Consider the following 20,470-nt stretch of genomic DNA (forward strand, 5'->3'; position numbering starts at 1 on the left):
AATAGTCACAGCAGCAGCCTGACGGTTCTGTCCTCTGTTTGCACTCCTCCGACGGTGCACAGCATTTGTTTCACTTTCTCCCCTTTTGGGTGCCCCAGAGGATGGCTTCTTAGAACCGGAAGAACTTGAAGAGCCAGGATGGCGAACCGGAGCGCAGGTTGCTCTGACATTAACAGTCTCTGCAGCAAGAGGCTGTTCACTGATTCTGATCCCCTTCAATTCGTCACTCACGGCACAATCATCAACGAGAATAGTGACCGCAGCATTCTCATGAACGGGTACACCCACTGGTGGAGCACGGTGGACTGGTGGAATCATGGCTTCCAGTCTCTGGGCTAAGGCACGCAGCTCCTCTTGCCCCTGAACGACCCCTTGCATCATGTTCATGAACTGGGCCATGTTTGCCCTCATCTCAGCCAACTCGGCTTGTACTTGATCCATGTTGCGTTGATGGTTGAGCCTCGTTGAGTAGCGGTGTGGTCTTTGATCAGCTATCCTGCCTCAACACAGGAACCCACAGTAAGAAGACGGCACAAGAACACCTGTTATGCAAATGATATGAGTATGATGTTAAATGATATGCATGATGCACATGATATGCTCATTTCTCAGGCATTCAAAGAGCCTGACCCATCCTTAAAAGATGGCAACCTGCAGCAACAAGAGAACAATACAGATACAAGGAAAATGAGAACAATAGGGAAATACTGACAACCTCATCTATACATAAGGGTAAAAAGGTCAATACAACCGAGTCAACAAAATATTCGAATAAACAGAGTACAGAGAAATGAATCCCTATCCAACAAGCCTGGAGGTGATTCTCAACAAAAAGATCCATAGACGGAGTACAAGCAAATGAATCCCATCCAACAAGCCTGGAGGTGATTCTCAACAAATACAAACAAAGATACAATCTAAGACAGACGGTCTTCCGGAATGAGGGTCTTCAGGTAATGGCACTGGTCTATCAACAGTGTGCATTCTGAACATTCTGGTAGAGGGGTTGTCATACCCCGATTTTGACCCTGAATTTTTTATTTTTATTTGGCACTTGGCCTAAAATTCATTTGCATACATTCATTCCCAAATCCATTTTGTTTACTGATAGACATTGGTCATTATCTAGCTTCAAGATTCATGTTTAAATTCATCAATTCATTCCCATTCAAATCATGTTCATATGAGACCGTTCAAGGCAGCTACATTTCCAAACCATAAACCATCCCCATTCCAATATGGCCTTGATGACAGCAATAAGAAGTATTGGTTCTCTCTTAGCTGGGAATAGCATACTTTCAGAAGATGAAAAGATTGTCATATTTTCTGATGCATTAAACCATGCATCAATAATTGATGGTATTCGTCTTGCGGGTCGGCAAAAAGGTGTAAGAGTATACATATATAGACATTGTGATATGTACCACCTCAATATGCTCCTATCCCATTGCGATATGAAGAGGAAAATTGTGGTAACTGACAGCTTGTTTAGCATGGATGGAGACTTTGCACCAATGGTTGAATTTGCAAAACTTCGCAAGAAGTATGGCTTTTTACTAGTCATCGATGATGCTCACGGAACGTTTGTTTGTGGCACATGGCGGTGGTATTGATGAGGAGTTCAACTGTGAGAATGATGTGGACATATGCATTGGTGCCCTAAGTAAAGCCGCCGGCTGCCATGAAAGATTTTCATTTGCTTACGGGAATCCTGTTACAAGTCACATTGGGAATCCCTGTTACAAGTCACATTATTTCCCTAATAGTTGGCAGTAAAGACAAAGCACTGCAAGCAAGCCGGCATTTACTACAAGCTGGTTTCCACGTGAATGTGATCAAACCACCTACTGTGCGCTTTGTTTCTCGGATGTTTCATGAAAGTATATGCTGGGATATTTTATAAAAAAATCAGTGGAGTCCAATTTATGATGTGGCTGCTATAATTACTTCAATCCAGTCATTGATGTGGCTGCTAAAACATCCCAACTGGAAAATAAACAGGAATTGAACCTAGAGCATATCAAAGAAAGTGATTGGCGCATGAAGCTTTTTCTTCTTGAACATTTACAATATCCATTATTCAGTTTCTCATTCACTCTTTTGAGTTTATGTTAGACATGTAATTTAAGTGCTTTTTGTTCAATTACACAATACAACGTATACAAAATTCATGAATTCTTTGAAATGAAAATTCTTTTTCCGGATTCATTCACTTGTTCCTCGCCGTTAGCATGGAGAGGAGCTTCAATTTGGTGATCTTAAGAATGTTCCCGCATTTTTCTTGTTGTGTCATAATTATCCTAGGATGTATGTTCCTGCCAACAACAGTGGAAAGCAAATCATGAGTTCGTCCCAAGCATACCGTATATACAAAGAAATTGGCACTCGGGTTTTGTTACAAGAAGAGGAGGATTACCTTTTGTTTTAAGTGATGAGCCGTTTGAATTTAGCCTTGAAGAACCTTTAGCTTTCGCAGTAGAAAGTCTTCGAAGCTTGCACTGCCGGTGACCTCTTGTGGACAACCGTTGAAGCATTGAGAATTGAGAAAGAATACCTTGCTGCTGTTGTTAATTTTGCCGTCAAATGCGAGACCGCCTAGTGATGTCAGTAATTTAACCGCTGCAGCTCCAACAACTCTAAGGGCTACATCAATATCCTGCAATTCTGCACCAGTTTCTTTGCACGGCTGCACAATACGATGTTCATTATTACAAAATGATAGGTAATTATTTTCTATTACCTGCTTCATGAAAGCTTTCAGTTGATACGCAAGGACCCTGCAACAAACAACAAAGGATAAGGCAAAACCGCGGAGCAACCCCAAAAGCTTATACTGTCTTGGTGTGCAGTTGACAACAGAATGGTTCAGAAACCTTAATTTGCAAAAGAAATTGAAGGACAAAAGGCACACTGAAATGAAGATTAAGGATATAAATCTTTACCACTTTTGTGTGTTCTCTGATAACATTATTGCAACTTCGGTCGTAGTCAATTCAACTGCAAAAGAATTCAAAAATCCCAATATGATTGTTTTTCACCTTGTGACTGATGAAATAAATTATGCTGCGATGAAGGCGTGGTTTACCATGAATGATTTCCGTGGGGTGACTGTGGAAGTTCAGAAGTATGAAGACTTCACTTGGTTAAATGCTTCATATGTTCCTGTGCTTAAGTAACTTCAAGACTCAGAAATACAGAGCTACTACTTTTCTGGGAGCAGTGATAATGGAAAGACACCTATCAAGTTTCGTAACCCCAAATATCTGTCCATGCTTAACCACCTGGGGTTCTATGTCCCTGAAGTTTTTCCTGCACTGAAAAAGAATGTAACTGGCATCTACCACTATTGGCAAGAAAATAATGTTGATCGGACACTGTGGGAACTCGGTACCTTGCCACCAGGACTGTTGACGTTTTACGGATTAACCGAGCCATTGGACCCGTCGTGGCATGTATTGGGTTTTTGGCTACACAAACGTAGATTCTCAGTTAATAAAGAGAGGGACAGTACTGCACTTCAATGGGAACTCCAAACCTTGGTTGAAGATTGGGATTGAAAAATACAAGCCCCTATGGGAAAAACATGTTGATTACTCTCATCCCTTTTTGCAGCAATGCAACTTTCATTGATTTTGAATTGAGCTTTATTTATTGGAACTTCAAAGTTCAAACCTTGGTGGAAGATTTGGATTCACAAGCAGTAGACCCAGTTGGTGTGTTTGGGAATATACCATTGACCATTCCAAACTCGATTGCAACAGTGAAACCATTATTGACTTGTGGAGCTGGGAGGCTTAGTGATCTTTAGATGCAAAATCCAACGGAGGCGGGCGTTAACAGCACGGTCAAGTCGGCCTATGCATCCATGACAACTGCGTTTTGTATTCCTGCATTGAAAGAAAAATTGATCAGGACAATTTGAAAATCCAAGTTATGGCTACAACAGGAGATACCATTCAAAAAGAGGACATAGTGCACTTACCTCAACCAGTTCGTCTGCTCGTCGGTACCGCAGGGAGGTTACCGGCATACTCTTGGAGATGGATCAGCCTGAAGTTTTGTATTTGATATAATCACCTGATGCTCTCGAGGCTAAGGTTGCTAAAGCCATGGATGTCCTGAGAATCGTTACCCAACAAGGTTGTGAGAAAAGCCAAACCAAATTCACTGCAGAAAGCACGGTTAATTATTTCAAGCAGTAAATTCCAAAAATTCCCAATTTGGCATCCAGACAAAAGAATTGGAGAAAGTGTGGTTCAGATTACCTTTCCGAGTCCAATGATCAAAGAAGGCACTCCAATTCTGAGCATCCAAAAGCCATCCTGGAACTTTCTCCATTGGACCTTGAGCATCTTTTTTTAACCCTAGTCCGTGAGATAAATAGGGGGGCGATTCAGAGAGAAGGATAATTGGAAAAACCCTAATCAAGAAGGAGGAGAGGAGTTAACGACGGCAAACGGCAGAAAACCCTAAATCGAAAAAAACAATCAAAAAGCAAAGACCGATTGAAGGAAGCAAAGAGAGTCGGTTTTGTTACCTGAAGAAGGTTAGCTCCCTCTTTCTATTTCGTGTATGACTGTTTGAGTTTGAGACGGTTCGGAGAGTAAGCGATGTAGCGAGAGAAGCTTCGTGTGAGAGTGAGACGGAAAGTGAGCGATTGAGTGAGGTTGGAGGTTGAGAGAGATTCGTGGAGAGTTTGAGAGAAGTGAGTGAAGGTTAACGGTGAGGGAGGAGCGCGAGATAGAGAGAGGAGAACGATCCTGTCACCATTCCAAATTGTTTTTTTTTCCTTTTTTTATTTCGTTTTAAACAGAGTAAATTTTGGAAAAATCATTTTTAGTTTGTTTAAACTTCCTAGGTTTTTAGTTAATGTTAGTTAATCATATTTCCTCCTTTCCAACTTATTCCCCTTTGATAACCCAACAGCCAAGCGGCTGGGTTCATGTTACTGGTAGTCCAACAGTTTTCCTTTTATTAGTTTTTTTTATTTTAATTCTAATTTTTAATCCATTTTAGTTTATTTATCTAATCCAGCATTAAGATAACAATTAGTTGTTAAGTGGCTTGGTGGAGAGGAGTGGTATTTAAGTCTTAGGTGGAGTGAGTTCGATACTCATACGTAGCATTTTTTTAGTTTTTTTTAGTATTTCATTTTTCTTTAGTATTTTTTTAGTATCTCATTTTCTTTTAGCTTTTATCTTTTATTATTTTATTGTCTTTTAGTATTTTGTTCTTGTAATATCTTTTTTATGTCCATGCTTCTTTATTATTTCATCATACACTCAAAACCATTTTAAAATTATAAAAAATCATATTTTTCTCGATTTAATATCGAGTCCTTTTTTCACACCCTTGTAAGTCGATTGCTTTTTAAGCATCGCCGTCAACCTCACATAGCTTACTCTTGGGCTTTCTTACAATGAGCCGGTTCTCTTGCACTTACACTCATGCATTATTTATTTGGGTCCGATTTAATTATTTCATGATTGCTTTAATCCCCATTTGACAAATGTACCCCACTCCCCCAATGTGTAATAATTTTGTACTTTTTATTTCTTTATTTGTTTGGTTGTTTAATTAGCTACTAACACAAGAATAAAATCAACAATTTCAAAAATACAAAAAAATATGACTCGATCCAACGTCGAGTATTTTCTCAATAAACAAACCAACTCATTTCTCCCTCCTATTCCATCCCATTTCAAAAGCTTCATCAAATGCTTGATCCAACGTCAAGCCATTTTTTATAATAAAACTCAAAAAAAATATATTAATTCATATCCAAGACTTTTTTTCAAAAAAGATGGAAATGGAACGTGGTGTATACCGCGCACTCCTGAGGTTAAGATTCGAGACGTATGCCTCGCCAATCTTAACTCTCGCCATCGTCTAAAAATTGTCAATGTGGTTTCGTCAAACCTTTTTCCTCAATCAAATCTAAGATACTTAAATCTTATTTAAAGACTCTTTCAATAAAGGTGGAAATGGAACATGATGTATATCATGCACTCCTGAGGTTAAGATTCGAGACGTATGCCTCGCCAATCTTAACTCTCGCCATCGTCTAAAATTGTCAATGCGGTTTCTTCAAACCCTTTCTCAATCAAATTCTAAAATACTTAATTCCTATCTTAAACTCTTTCAATAAAGATGGAAATGGAACATGGTGTATACCATGCACTCCTGAGACTAGGATTCGAGATGTATATCTCGCTCATCCAAGTTCTCGCCATCACTCTAAATACATCCAACCAATCAAACTTTTTCTCGCCGCCGTGCGATTAATCAAAACCCCTTTTAAATGAAAGATATATTGTCTTAAGTGATACAAAACAATGTTTCGGCCACGATTGTTGAGTAGAGTTAAATGACGCTTTTCCGAATGTAGATTTATAAATCCGTTCGATGTGTGGTATGCGTCCACTCCTCATCTGTTTTGGGTAAAACAATGTTTATGTCGATTAATACAGTATAGCTTTCGCTAAAATCGACCAACAAACAAACATTTTTCTACCCAGAACTACGTAAGCCTTGATTTCTCTTTTGAGATACGTAGGAGCAGGATTTTTAAATCTTGTCAGGCCCACTAATAAAAAACTTAGGTTTAGTCCTTCGTCAAAAAATCCAAAAACATTTCTTCCCTCTTATATTCTTTCTTTCCCACCTAATAAATTGAAAAGCCTGACATTTTAACTAACATTAACGCACACAACTGACCTAATGGTTCCCGTTGAGTACAACGGACGTGAGGGGTGCTAATACCTTCCCCTTGCGTAATCGACTCCCGAACCCTGATATTGGTTGCGATGACCATATCTTATCCTTTCTTTTGTCTTGGGTTTTATCGATATTTCCCCTTTCCTTTTTAGGAATAAATAAAGTTCGGTGGCGACTCTGTTCAGTCCATCATCGCGAGCGTGCGATCGCGCTTCGCTTTGAGGTCGTATCCCCATTTTTTCGAGGTGCGACAGGGGTGATCTTCTCTTTCAACTGTCTTCTGAGCTCCAAGACTTCTCCTCCAAGGTAGTCCTCTGACTTCTGTCTCAACTCCATCTCTTTCTTCAACTGGACGTCTTTGTCTTTGAGCTGTTTCTCCAAGTCTCTGATCTTCTTCTGATGGTTGACTTCTGCTCTCTGTAGTCTCGAACATTCCCTATGCTCTGCATCCAACATGGATTCCATCTCCTCATATGATCTCTTCTTGCTTCTTGCTCTGCCAGCATCCTCTCCTTGCACTTCCCTGAGTTGATGGGCCAAGTGCAGCTTATCAACCTTAGCTTTGTACAGCTCCATCTGGGTGTCCTGCTCCTTCTCTCTCAGACAACGACTCTCCATCAAGGCTTGCTTATAGTGCTCAGCAGGCACACTATCAGCAAGAACCAAAGGTGGTTGCTCCTGCAACGGCTCCATCCTACCATAGGGTAGCAGCAAAGTTTCCACTCTCTTCTTTACCCAATCGGTGTAATCGGGCATTGCAATGGCAAACTTCTTCCCTAAGACGGATCCATCCTTCGCTTCAACAAATTTCCAGGCTCTCCCAATCTGCTCCAATCTAACAGGGTCAGTACGCTTCTCAAAATACACACTCTCAACTATCTCAGCTTCAAGTGGCCTTCTACTCATGACAAACCCTAGCTGGCGAAGAGAAAGAACTGGGTTGTAATTGATGCAACCCTTGGTCCCCACGAGTGGCACATTCCGGAATTCACCACAACTCATGATAACATCCTTCACATCCATCCGGTATGACTGCCATCTGATGTCGTAGGAGGTGAGCGACATGACCCTCTGAGTCCACTTAAGAGTGCTCTTGGTATCCACAAATGGTCCACTGACAGGCAGCAGCGACATAAACCATCTGAACAGGAGAGGTAAGCAGCACCTGATGGCTCCACCCTTACCATGCCTACTGTGGATGGCATAGTAAGTATCAGCTAGAAGGGTTGGGACTGGATTCCCTCTGATAAAAATGCTGATGGCAGCATGATCAACAAAATTTGGCATACTGGGAAATAGAATGATTCCATATATCAAGGCGGCAAGCTGTGCGTGAAAAACTTCCCAACTTCCCTTTTCTGCTTCATCTCTGGCTACTCTCAACAGAAACTTCAATGGCAGACCCACTACTTCCCCACAGGGCTTCCAATTCTCACCAACTTCCTTGACACTCATTCGTAGAGCTCTGGCAATCAATCTGAAGTCAACCTCCTTTGGGACGTCCAAGAAGGGAGTCTGATGCTGAACCGGGACGTTCATCAGAATAGAGTACTCCTCGAGAGTAGGTGCTAGCTGATAATCTTGAAATGTGAAGCATCTGAGCTCTGGATCATAGAACTGTAGTAGTGTCTGCAGAGGCACCGGATCCACTACTGTCTTCAGGACTATCAAGATATCTCCATACTGTCCAACGAAACTCTTCAGACGATCATCTGTCACAAAGCTACCCAACTCAATCAGTGAAGTCAACGGCTCACGATGGAAACTGTAGGAACAGGTCTTCCGCTTCGGCTCTGAGACTGTTGTCATCTCTATCAGTAGACAAGCTCTGGAATGTACCTGAGAAATGATATGCATGCAGAGATTAGTTTTTTTTTCTCTTTTTTTTTTTTTTTTTTTGATTGATTTTTTTTTTGATTTTTTTTTACTGCGTTTCTTTTGAAAAAAATAAATATGCTATGATGCAAATGATGCAGACTGGACTGGCTGGTTGTGCAAATCTCTGATCACTAGGTCGAAGCTTCAGTCAAAACTCGGAACCCAAATCCAACTTAAAAGATCCAAGGTCAACTGAACACACTGTCTGAACACAAAGTCACCAACAGAACCAAGTCACCAACAGTACCTGTAATGATCAACCCTTCCCCACTCACGGGTGTAGTCTAGGCCAGGGTAAAGCTGAGAGAAACGCATCATAAATAACCTTTCGCAGAATACCATCATATACACACCCGAAGTATGTAACGACGATACCCCACCAGGGTCTGAACTGCTCGTGATATCAATGTTCCGCTAAGTGGCGCAATACCACCCGCTTCCCATGAATCACTCTATTCCTAATCATCCTAGATTTCACTCATGGTCTGGATATTGGACCTTTTACCTCAACTGACTCCCACCCCACAAAAAAAAACAGACAACCAGCCAGGCAGATGAATAATGAATGAATGCAAACATTAATGCACACAATCAATGCAATCAATAAATGAAATGAACAAATAATGAATGCAATAAATAAACACAGCACAAAGCAACCAAAACCCTAATCCTAGAGAGCGCTAGGAGAGACTCGCTCAGAGAAGATGGACCAGCACAGGTCAACTTCTGAAAATCCCCAGCAGAGTCGCCAGTTGTCGCATCACGCGAAAAACCGGCGGGAAAAGAAGAAACAACAGAGCCGCCACCGTGCGTTATTTATCCCAAAAGAGGGAAAGGAAACGCTCGAAGTAAACCTAGGAAAGAACATGGTCTCGCGACCAAAGAGAATGGGTTCGGGAGTCGGTTATGCGAAGGGAAGGTATTAGCACCCCTACGCATCCGTCGTACTCGACGGGATCCACGCACAATATGAACGGAAAATGGTTGCTAAAAACTGCTCAAACTCACACACACTGGCTGAAAGAGACGAAAGAAACTGACTGAAACTGACTCGGCTGGATATCGCATCCTGGGCCTACTTAGTCTATCAAGCATAGACATCAGAGTCCAAGTAGTTCGGACTGGGGAAACGACACATGCTCGCTAGGATATCGCGTCCTATGCATACGTATCTTCTCGGACGAGAGAAGAATCAGAGCATTCGTAGCTCGGCTGACACGCACACAAACAAACAGACAAAGGCAAACGTGGAGCCCGAATGCCAATCACTGGACTTACATCAGCATCCGAACCTAAACACACACACACTAGAACCCAAATGCCACTCAATGGACTTACATCAGCTTCCAAGCACACAACAACATAACAAGTTAATAGGGAGTCGGGGACTCGAGCCTATAACTGTCAAACAACACACACAAAAAAAGAAAAAGGGCGCCCGGAGAGATCAGCTCAATCTCCTGCCTACATACTTCATCTGGTATGAAGATCAGGGCGGTGTAGTTCCCCTACGCAGGGAAAAAGGACTAGCCTAACCAGATAACAGAGGGAGACACAACACTAGGGAGACTACGACTCGAGCCTAGATGTTGTCATGCAAAGTCGTCCCTAAGTTAAGGTTTCTAGCTAACTTGCCCAGGAGGCAAGCCTATCCTAAACATGACTTGCACAGGAAGCAAGCCACACACAAACCTAACTTGCACAGGAAGCAAGGGTCTCGATTGCAACTAGGGCAAGAGAAAAGGGGAGGTCTCAATCGCAACGTGGGCGAGAGAAAAGAATTAGTGTTAGTTGTTAGTCAAACTCGACAAGACATCGCATCTCGTGCCTACGTATCTCATCTGGACATGAGAATCAGAGTTGCCGTAGTTCGGCTGAACTATTACGGTTGGTTTGTGTTTTTTAAGTGGACAATGTCACTGCACAATCTACCTGATGCTCGACCTTTGGAGACTTACTCACCTGTAGTAGAAGGAGTTAACGTATCCTTAAGAGGGGATGATGTTTGTTTGTGTTTTAAGAAAGCGCAAGCAAGAAAGGAAGTCCTATACGAAGGAACCGTGCTACCTTAATTGACATGCAAACGAGACTACGCGGAGTCTAACAAACCTAGGGGATACAATCACACCACACAAGCACCTACAGCATAAAATAAACACACCAACAAGGGGCTCAAACATGGGTTAGGTTTTAGTCGAGAGGTCACATCAACCTCAACAAACAAACCACTGGAACTGGGTAGTGTTAGCTCTTAACCTTGCCATTGAGGGGCTAAGGTGAAGCAGATGAAAGGTGATGAGGGTGTGCCTCATTGCTCTTATCCCTGGCCAGGGAGAGCATTTGACAAGAATGTGCGGGTTCAGAAAGTGGGAACCCTTCTACACATTTGATACTGACTCAACTGTACAATTGTACAAGATCTTGGGTTTGTATCTGCCATGCATCAACACAGTGGTGTGAGCAAAGCAGAAGACACACAGAATAGCAGGGGATAGGTTGCTTATCCCTTGGTTCTGCCAATTGCCTCTTCACTTAGGAGGTCTTTGACTATGTACAAGGACAAATTAAACATACACAAACATTGCCTCTTAAGGAGGACTTCAGACAGTTGCCTGGCCAAGTAACAGGCCAGGTCTTCCAGACTACATGAAGATTAAGGGATATACCTCAATGCAAATTGCTTATACAAGCAAAGCAAAGCAAAAAGTTCACAAGGAACTAAGCAACTAAAAGCACCTGAAATAGTCAAGCAGATGTTAGTATGCAACTCAAATCAAAGCAAAAGGAGACAGACATTAACAGCTAATCAGAAGCATGTGTATGTGCAAGGCACAAGACTTAGGCATGTGAGCCAAGTCACCTACAAAACAAACAAGGTTAAACAATGATATTCAAGCAAACTCAATCAAAGATAATTGGCCTCATTGGTCATTTTGTTGGTCAACCTGAAAACACAAGCTCAAAAGTGAGTAACAGGACCACTAGGGCAAGCCTAGGGTCAAAAAAGAATGAAAAAGTCAAAACAGCAAAGGGAAAGCATTCAAAATCATGTTTAATCAATCAAGAAACAATTCCAATTGGGTTCATGTTCATATCATGCATCATTATCATTTCATAAGCAAAAGAAGTCAAAGCATGGCAAATGAGAGCTCATAGAAGTCAACAGAAAGACTTGCATCAAAAGTCAACTCAAACATTTCCAAAAATCACCAAATAAATCATTATCAATCCTAACACATAGCATGGTAAGCATGTCAAGTTTCATCACATTTGGACAAGTGGAAGGCAGTCAATGAAAATCAGAAAGTCAAAGCAATTTTGAACATGCTTAAGGAAGTCAACCAAACATGTATCAACTTAGAAAAATCATAAATCAGAGATGGTGTATGATAAATGAATGGGACTAAAACCATGGCAAAGATGAGGATGTCTGGTTATCTCATGCAAAATTTCATGTCCATCTAATAAAGTATGAGGATTTCACAAATGAAATGGCAACATGCATCATAATAAGTCCACATTTTGGTCAAACAGGAGAGAAAATCTCAAACAATTAGGAAATGGCATAATTAATTCCAAGAAAAATCACAAGTGAACTAGACATATAAGAGTAGGTTCATGCAAAAAATCAGTTCATTTAGAGGTCAAGAAGCATGGATACAAAAATCAGCAATTTGCACATCCATGGTGTGACACAAGTTGTCACACCCTACTTCAAAAATTCACAACTCTCAAACCACATAAGATAAATTCATGATCTTTACATCAAAATAAACATGGATGAGTGTAGATTAAGCACAAAAAATTTCAGATCAAATGGATAAGGCATCACAGTTTCACAATTGAATTGGCAAGAGGTACAAAATGTGCATACATGTTACAAATCCTAATGCCAAACAAAAACCAATGATCAAAATATTTTGGAAAATTTATGATAAAAAAGTAGAGATCATGATGAAGATGATGCAAAAATTCTCACTAAATTTGGATTTGAAATGGATGATTTATGAATTTTCAAAGTTGGAGTTCAAAAAAAAGGAAATAAAATGAAAAATGACAATTTAATTCAATGGGACACATGCCCCGAGTGGCAAACTTGTAAATAAGCCCACCACTTAACAAAACGACCACGTTTAGGATATTGGAACGAAATAACGCTATTGGCCAGCATGGGCCAACAGTGCCATGCGCACGACTGTATCATCTTCTGGGCAGTGCATGAAGAAATCTAGGGTTTTCTGGGCAACAGATACAATGTTCATCATCCCCAAATCGTGCTCAACAAAATTTTCCCAGAAATCTCAATTGAATACACACAAATACTCAGCAAGCTACCAATAACATGAATCCAGCAATGATTTTCAATAAAACACAGTACATATCATAAATCGAGCAAGAATCGAAAACAACATTAAACTTCATTTCAGTGTAACTTCATGAATATCCAACCATTTTCGAAAATAAAAGCATCATGAAGCTCAGCATGAAGAGATTTACACTAAGCATAGCATGGATTTGAGAAATAGAGAGATCGATTTCTTACTTGTTCTGAAGAGCAGATGAGATTCGATTGTTGTTCGGATGTTTAAGCTTGAAACAGGTGCTCACACAGCTTCCACAAGGTGAATGGTGAAGATACTTGGGCCTGAAACAACTTGAAACAGCTTCACTCGACCTTTGCCATGGATGATGCTTGGAAAGAACAGTCCAACAAAAGCTTTTTACAGTTGAAGAATGATAGTTGAAATGGGCCTAAAATGATGCTTGGATGATGGAACAACAAAGGTATGGTCGTGGCCTTTGGGAGTTTCTTGCAGATTTTTGAAATGTCAAGAAATGGATTTTTGAGAGAGTGAGTGATTTCTGAGTTTGGAGGCTGCTGCTAGGGTTCACAATCACTCAGAAAAATCTTCTTATACTTCTGTTTTAACTCTCTTAATGCAATGCTAATCAAGTTTTACTCAATTGAAACAAATTGCTAATTTGCCAATTTTGACCAAATGGTGGTGTGTGGTAGTATGAGCACGAAAATGGGCCCTTGGCAAGTCACAAATAACATTCTGAACTAATTCCAATTGGTCATTTGGATGGAAATTACTTAATTCAAAAAGTCAAAATTGCACCTCACTTGAAATTAAACATGATAGTTCAAAAAGGGCCATTTTGATTGGCAATGTTTTGGAACATGAAATTTACATTTTTGGAAAGAGGAGGTTAAATGTGGTTTGTAGGAAAAAACCTCACCAATTTTGGCCAAATGGTTTGAGAGATATGGCCTTTTGAAGTTCAAGATTTTGTGAAAATGAATTGATCATATCTTGACAACCATACATGGGAATTGAGAGTTCTTGGACTTTTTGGAAATGGGAGAACAAGATCTTCAACTTTCATGTTGGGCAAAAATTCATTTGAAGCTTGTATCATGATGTAAGTTTGGGATCAAGAAGTTTCCATTTTTGGCAGTAAAAATTACAGGTCCAGTTTCTATTTTTGGAAATTTTCTGTTTTGGCTTCAAATTCTTCAATGATGATGTTTGCCATGATATATGAGGCCTATTGGGACATGAATAAGCTCTCTCAAACCAAATCCATCCATCAAAACCATAAAATCAACCACAGTTGACCAAGTTTGACTTTTTAGGGTTTCTGACTGATTGCGCATTGAATGATGACCCCTGAGCATCCAATCTTTGACCTAAACACTTCAAATGGATCCCCAAGTCATGTGAACATGTTGGACCAACCCTAGGGCCTTGGCTCCTTGAGAATTGTGCTTGCTTGCTTGGTTGACTGATCTCCTGATCAATTTGACCTAATTCTCTTGATTTGCTTGCACTTGAGGCAACTGGGACAATGCAATGCTATGCAGTGGACCATGATATGCTATGACCTAATATGAAAATGTATGTACAATGATAGGTGCAAATTTGAGGTGCTACAATATCATTTAGCACATGTTTATCCATTTCAAGGGGGTTTAAATCTTCTTCTTGATTCCAGTCGGAGTTTTTCTGGTTCTCTTAAGATGGATATTGGCAGAAAGAGATTTGTCGCCTACAAGTTTCCGGTGGTCTGTTTGGAGCCCATCCAACAGTTGATGAAGCTAATGGATCCTGGTTCTCTAGAAGGATTCCAAGAAGATTACGGTTTGATTCTAAGTTTCGTCACGGTTCTTTCCAAAGATCAACATGATGCTCTATTCACACTGCTACAGTTCTATGACCCTCCACTGAGATGTTTCACTTTCCCGGATTATATTTTGGTCCCTACTTTGGAGGAGATTGCCAGTTTTCTCAGAGTTCCTATCAGGTCACAGTTATTGTTCTACATTTCTGAGTTTCTGCCCGATCTCAGCATGGTTGCTTCAACCACATATTTGGAGGAATCAGTCTGGAAGGCTAATGTGTGTCAGAAGGGAGAAGTTAGTGGTTTTCATCTGAGTTTCTTACTGGGAGAAGCAAAGAAGAAGCTGGAAGACGGTAACCAGAGGGGTTTCAATGCTGTGTTGGCTCTTTGTGTGTATGGGATTGTCTTGTTCCCTAATGTTGCCAAATTTATGGACATGGACGCAATACGCCTCTTCGCGTTGAGAAATCCAGTACCGACCTTGCTAGGAGATTTCTTTCATTCAGTGCACCACATAAATAAGAATAGAAAAGGGGGATTGTTGAATTGTTGTATGCCTTTGTTTTATAAGTGGTTCAGTTCTCACCTACCCAAATCAGGAGTGTTCGTTAATGTCAAGGACTCGTTGAGTTGGTCGAAGAGATTGATGGGGTTGAGAGCTGAAGATATTTCTTGGTGGTCCGACCGGAGCTTGCTTCGGGCAGATATTATCCATAGTTGTGGGAACTTCCCAAATGTTCCGTTGGTAGGAAGAAGAGGAGGAATCAACTATAATCCTTCTCTAGCAGTTAGACAGTTTGGATATGCTTTAAGAACTCCGCCTTCGGAAAAGGATGTGGAAGAATCTCTGTTTTTCCATTCTTTGCCTGATTTGACGGTATCCCGTAAGGCAGCTGAGGCCTGGCTCAAGGTGATCAAGAGAGGAAGAACCGTCCTTGGAAAAGGAGATTGTAGAAATTACCCTCGGTATGAAGAATGGCTTCAGGGAAGAGTCGAAGAGTTTGGTCTGCCGTTCCCTATTGAAGAACCTTTGTATCCACCTACTCCTGAGCAGTCAACAATGGTGAGACGAGAGGAGTACGACAAGTTGAAGAGTGCCATAGAGGGACTTCAAACCAAGAACTCAGAGTTAAGTGAGAAGTTGCAAGACTGTATGCATCAATTCCAGGAGGCAGAATATCAGAAGGGGGAAGCCGTCAGAATGCAAAAGGAAGCAGAGAGGAAATTTGCTGTGGAGGTGGACTTCTTCCGGAAGACAGACGAAGCCTTGAGATCATCCAGTTCTGAGTTGAGGCGAGTCAAGCAGCAGTTAGTAGATGCTCATGGTAAATTAGCTGGGTGGCAGGAGCAATGGGATGCATTTTCGACTTCTCGGAAGGCAAAGGAGGAGGAGACAGTAGCCGAACTGACTAGTCAGATAGAGAAATTGACGACTTTGCTGAAGGGGAAGAACAATGAGCTTCTGTGCACCCGTTCTACTAATGGCTACATCACAGATCAGCTCAATGAGGCTCGAGGACAGATTGAAGAACTCAAGGTGTTGGCAGGTTTGAAGGAATCCAGACATGAAGAGGTATTCGGAGAAGATGATGGGAATTACTACAGAGAGCACATCAACGAACTGGATAGGATCATTCACAAGAGGAATCGGCTTATCCGGCACTTGACAGAATCTCCAGATCATCCCGACACGGTGGCATTACTGGATGAAGTGAGGAGCAGTCCTTTTGGGTTGTATACAGGAGGCTGATTCCTGGTTTATGTTCCTCCCTTTACTTTTTGCTTTGTTGCTGTGTAGTGATAATCCACAGGCTTGTTGTGGGGATCCTCTTTTGATGTACTTTTGGCTAAGGCCCCTTTCCTGGAACTCATTTGTATGTTGGTTTCCCTTTGTTACTTCTTGATCTCAGAAGTTTATCCATGACTCAGTCTTCTTGCATTATTCGCCTGATGTGAGACTGGAATCAAGGGGGTAGAATGCCTTTCGAATTTGATAAACATGGCATTGCATTTACATATTCATTGTCATATCTTGCATAACAGGTACCGCTGCAGTGTTCTCATATTGTTTGGTGTCCCACTAGCAGGATAGCTGACTCAGGCATTCACCGATATGGTACCCGAAGGAATCAACAGAGAGCGATGGAGAGCCTACAAGCAGAGCTCGCCGAGATGAAGATTCGCATGAATCAATTCATGGATTTGGTTCAAGGGGTGGCTCAAGGACAGCAGGAGCTTAGATTGTTGGTGCAGAGGGATCCCCCTATTACCCAACCGGAGACGTTGGCTGATCCTCCAGCTGGAGAGGCTAATGGTCCTAATGGATCGGGGCCTATCCCGATCCCGCGTGTCAACCTAGATCAACAACTCATTCAGGATGGTCAGGATGATCAGTTCCCCTTGCTTCAGGAAGACTTTGGCATGGACCCCATGTTTAGAAGACTGGAAGAGAGATTGAAAGCAGTGGAAGGACAAAATCCTCTGGGAGTAGATGTTGCTGACTTGGGGCTGGTCCCAGGTGTGAGAGTGCCACCAAAATTCAAGGTCCCGATATTTGACAAATACAATGGCAACTCTTGCCCCAAAACTCACGTGCAGGCCTATTTCCGTAAAATGGTTGCATACTCTGATGACGAGAAGCTACTTATGTACTTCTTCCAGGACAGCCTGGCTGGGGCATCCTTGGAATGGTATATGAGGCTGGACAGAACCCACATCCGTTGTTGGAGGGATTTGGCAGAGGCTTTCGTGAAGCAGTATCAGTATAATGCAGACATGGCTCCGGACAAAACTCAACTTCAGAATCTGTCTCTTAAAAGCAATGAGTGCTTCAGGGAGTACGCTCAACGCTGGAGGGAGACAGCTTCCCGTGTTCAGCTTCCGGTGTTGGAAAAGGAAATGGCCAACATGTTCATGAACACTCTGCCCGGACCTTACTTGGAGTGTCTGGTAGGTTGCAATGCTTCCAACTTTGCTGATGTGGTGTCTACTGGAGAAAGGGTGGAGAATTACCTAAAGACCTATAAGAGCCAGAGTGGAGGTGGATCCTCATCAGGGGTGAAGAAGCCGTTCATTCAGGGACAGAAGAGGAGAGAAGGGGATGCAAATGCCATATCTTCTTATCAGAACAGGGATAACCGGAGGAATAACTTTCAGAATTATCATCAGCAACCGTATGTTGCGGCTGTGACCATTCCAGCTGCAGCACCACTACAACAACAACAACCACAACGTCAACCAGCTCAGTATCAACAGCAGCAGCAACCGGGTAACAGACCCGCTTATCAACAGAGGCAAAGGATGATGGACCGGCGTTTCGACACCCTTCCAATGTCATACGCTCAGTTGCTTTCTAGTCTTCAACAACTACAACTTGTGCAACTGCGCACTCTGGCTCCTCCTGTTGGTAGACTTCCGGTGGGTTACGACGCCAACGCTAGGTGTAGCTTCCACTCCGGGGCACCTGGCCACAATATTGAGAACTGCAAAGCTTTTAAGCACGTAGTTCAGGACCTCATAGATTCAAAGGCCATCGACCTTGCACCGGCTCCGAATGTCGTTAACAATCCCATGCCCCAGCATGGTGGTGCGAACGTTAACACGATAGAGGGAAAAACCAAGTCTATTAAGGATGTGTTGAAGTTGAAGACTCCATTGTTGGATATCAAGGGATGCTTGCTGAAGGCCGATGTCTTCCCCGGTTGCGGGAAAGGTTGTTTGGATTGTGCCACTCAGAGTGGAGGTTGTTTGAAGCTACAGCAGGGTATCCAGGCCTTGCTCGACAAAGATATCCTCCAGGTTGAAGATTTGTCTGTCCAAGAGTTTGTGGAAGGGGTTGAGGAAGAAGGGTTTGAAGATGCTACTGATGAATTCGCAGATGTTGTTCCTACTGATTCTGTAATCCATGGTGATGTATTTATTTTTTCCAATGTGGATGATCCTGATGTATTTGAACTTGATCCCGATGTTTCGGATGCTTGCATTTCAATGAATGAGATTTTCGAGTACGACTGCGATATTGCTACTATCACTATTTTCTACCCAACTAATCAGATCAGTGTGCCAGAAGCGCAACCCGTGCCACCAGTGCGACGATCTACTATGACCATCACAACCCCTGGTCCTTTACCTTTCACCAGTGAAAGGGCCATTCCGTGGCATTATGGGGGGAGCGTGTATACGCACGATCATAGGGTGGAACGGCCACTGAAAGTAGAAGAGGGTCAGAAGCCTGAACTTGACGGTCCCGCAGTGGATAATGTCGGTGGAATCGGCTGATTCACCAGGAGTGGTAGATTGTTCTCACCACCGGTTACCCAAGCTGATAATGATGATGCTGTGGCGAAAACCAAAGGCAAGCAAGTCGTGAATGAGGGTACCTCTGCACCCCAGGATGGTTCTGAGCCCACTTTTGCGAAGGATGTGGACGAGCTTCTGAGAATCATAAAGAAAAGCGACTACAAGGTAGTCGATCAGTTGATTCAGACTCCGTCCAAGATATCCATTCTCTCACTCCTATTGTGTTCGGAGGCACACAGGGAGGCACTTCTGAAGGTTCTTAATGCTGCATATGTACCTCAAGAAATCTCGGTAAACCAACTAGAAGGGATCGTCGCCAATGTGCATGCAAGCAACGGGTTGGGTTTTACCGATTCTGACTTGACACCAGCCAAACGCAATCATAACAAGGCTCTGCACATCTCGATGGAATGCAGAGACACCGTGCTATCGCATGTTCTGGTGGATACAGGCTCCTCTCTCAATGTGCTACCCAAGAGAGCCCTGTCGAGGTTAGAAGTAGAGGGTTTGGTCTTGAAACCTTCAGATCTTATTGTGAGAGCCTTCGATGGTTCTAAGAGATCGGTGTTTGGAGAGGTAGAATTGTCAATTCTGATTGGATCACAAACCTTCAACACTGTCTTCTACGTGATGGATATCAGTCCTTCCTACAGTTGCCTGCTGGGTCGTCCTTGGATCCATAATGCTGGGGCGGTCTCTTCAACTCTACATCAGAAGATTAAGTTTCCGGTCAACGGACGAATTATCACCGTCTGTGGTGAGGAGGACATCCTGGTCAGTAACCTGTCTACATTCAAGTATGTAGAAGTAGAAGGTGAAATTCATGAGACTCTGTGTCAGGCTTTTGAGTCAGTTCAAGTCAAGGATGCAGCTCCGGTGGAGGAGGTTAAGGTGGGTGCCTCTATCTCATCCTTTAAGCAGGCACGGGCCGTGGTGGATTCAGGTGTTTCTCCCGGTTGGGGGCGTCTGTTGGAATTACCAGTGAAAGAAGATAAGTTCGGAATTGGGTATCAGCCAGTTTTGACTTCTACAACACTTCAGGGGCCGATTACTTTCTCCAGCGCTGGCATCTTTCAGTATGGCCAGGTATCAGCAATCAACGAAGAGGATGGGGATAGTGATTGTGACATTGACAACTGGGTGCGTCCGAGGATCCCGGGTGAAGTCATCAATAATTGGTCTTCTGAAGAGATTATCCAAGTCACTCTTTTTGAAGAGTAATTTTCTTTGTTTATTCATGCATATCCAAGTCTTACGTTCCGCCCAGGGCGTAATGACTCATTGTAGGGCTCATCTATGTGACACTTGCATTTTTTATCATAAATAAAGGACGTCTTTTTGAATTCAAATATTTTGTTCCCTGTCTTTCTATTTTTGCAGTTTTTCAAAAAAAAATAAATGGCAATGTTTTTTTTTAGTTTCCACTTTTTTCTTTTGTTTCACACTCATA

The 20,470-nt window shown here is 42.2% G+C and overlaps 2 pseudogenes; both read left to right on the top strand.

Moving 5' to 3' along the window:
• Positions 1-790: 790 nt before the first annotated feature.
• On the top strand, positions 791-1,903 carry LOC127078491 (8-amino-7-oxononanoate synthase-like; annotated as a pseudogene).
• A 281-nt stretch (positions 1,904-2,184) lies between these two features.
• LOC127078492 (probable galacturonosyltransferase 10) lies at positions 2,185-3,557 on the top strand (annotated as a pseudogene).
• Positions 3,558-20,470: the final 16,913 nt, after the last annotated feature.

Source organism: Lathyrus oleraceus, chromosome 5 (genome assembly GCF_024323335.1).
Source record: "Lathyrus oleraceus cultivar Zhongwan6 chromosome 5, CAAS_Psat_ZW6_1.0, whole genome shotgun sequence".
Lineage (NCBI taxonomy): Eukaryota > Viridiplantae > Streptophyta > Magnoliopsida > Fabales > Fabaceae > Lathyrus > Lathyrus oleraceus.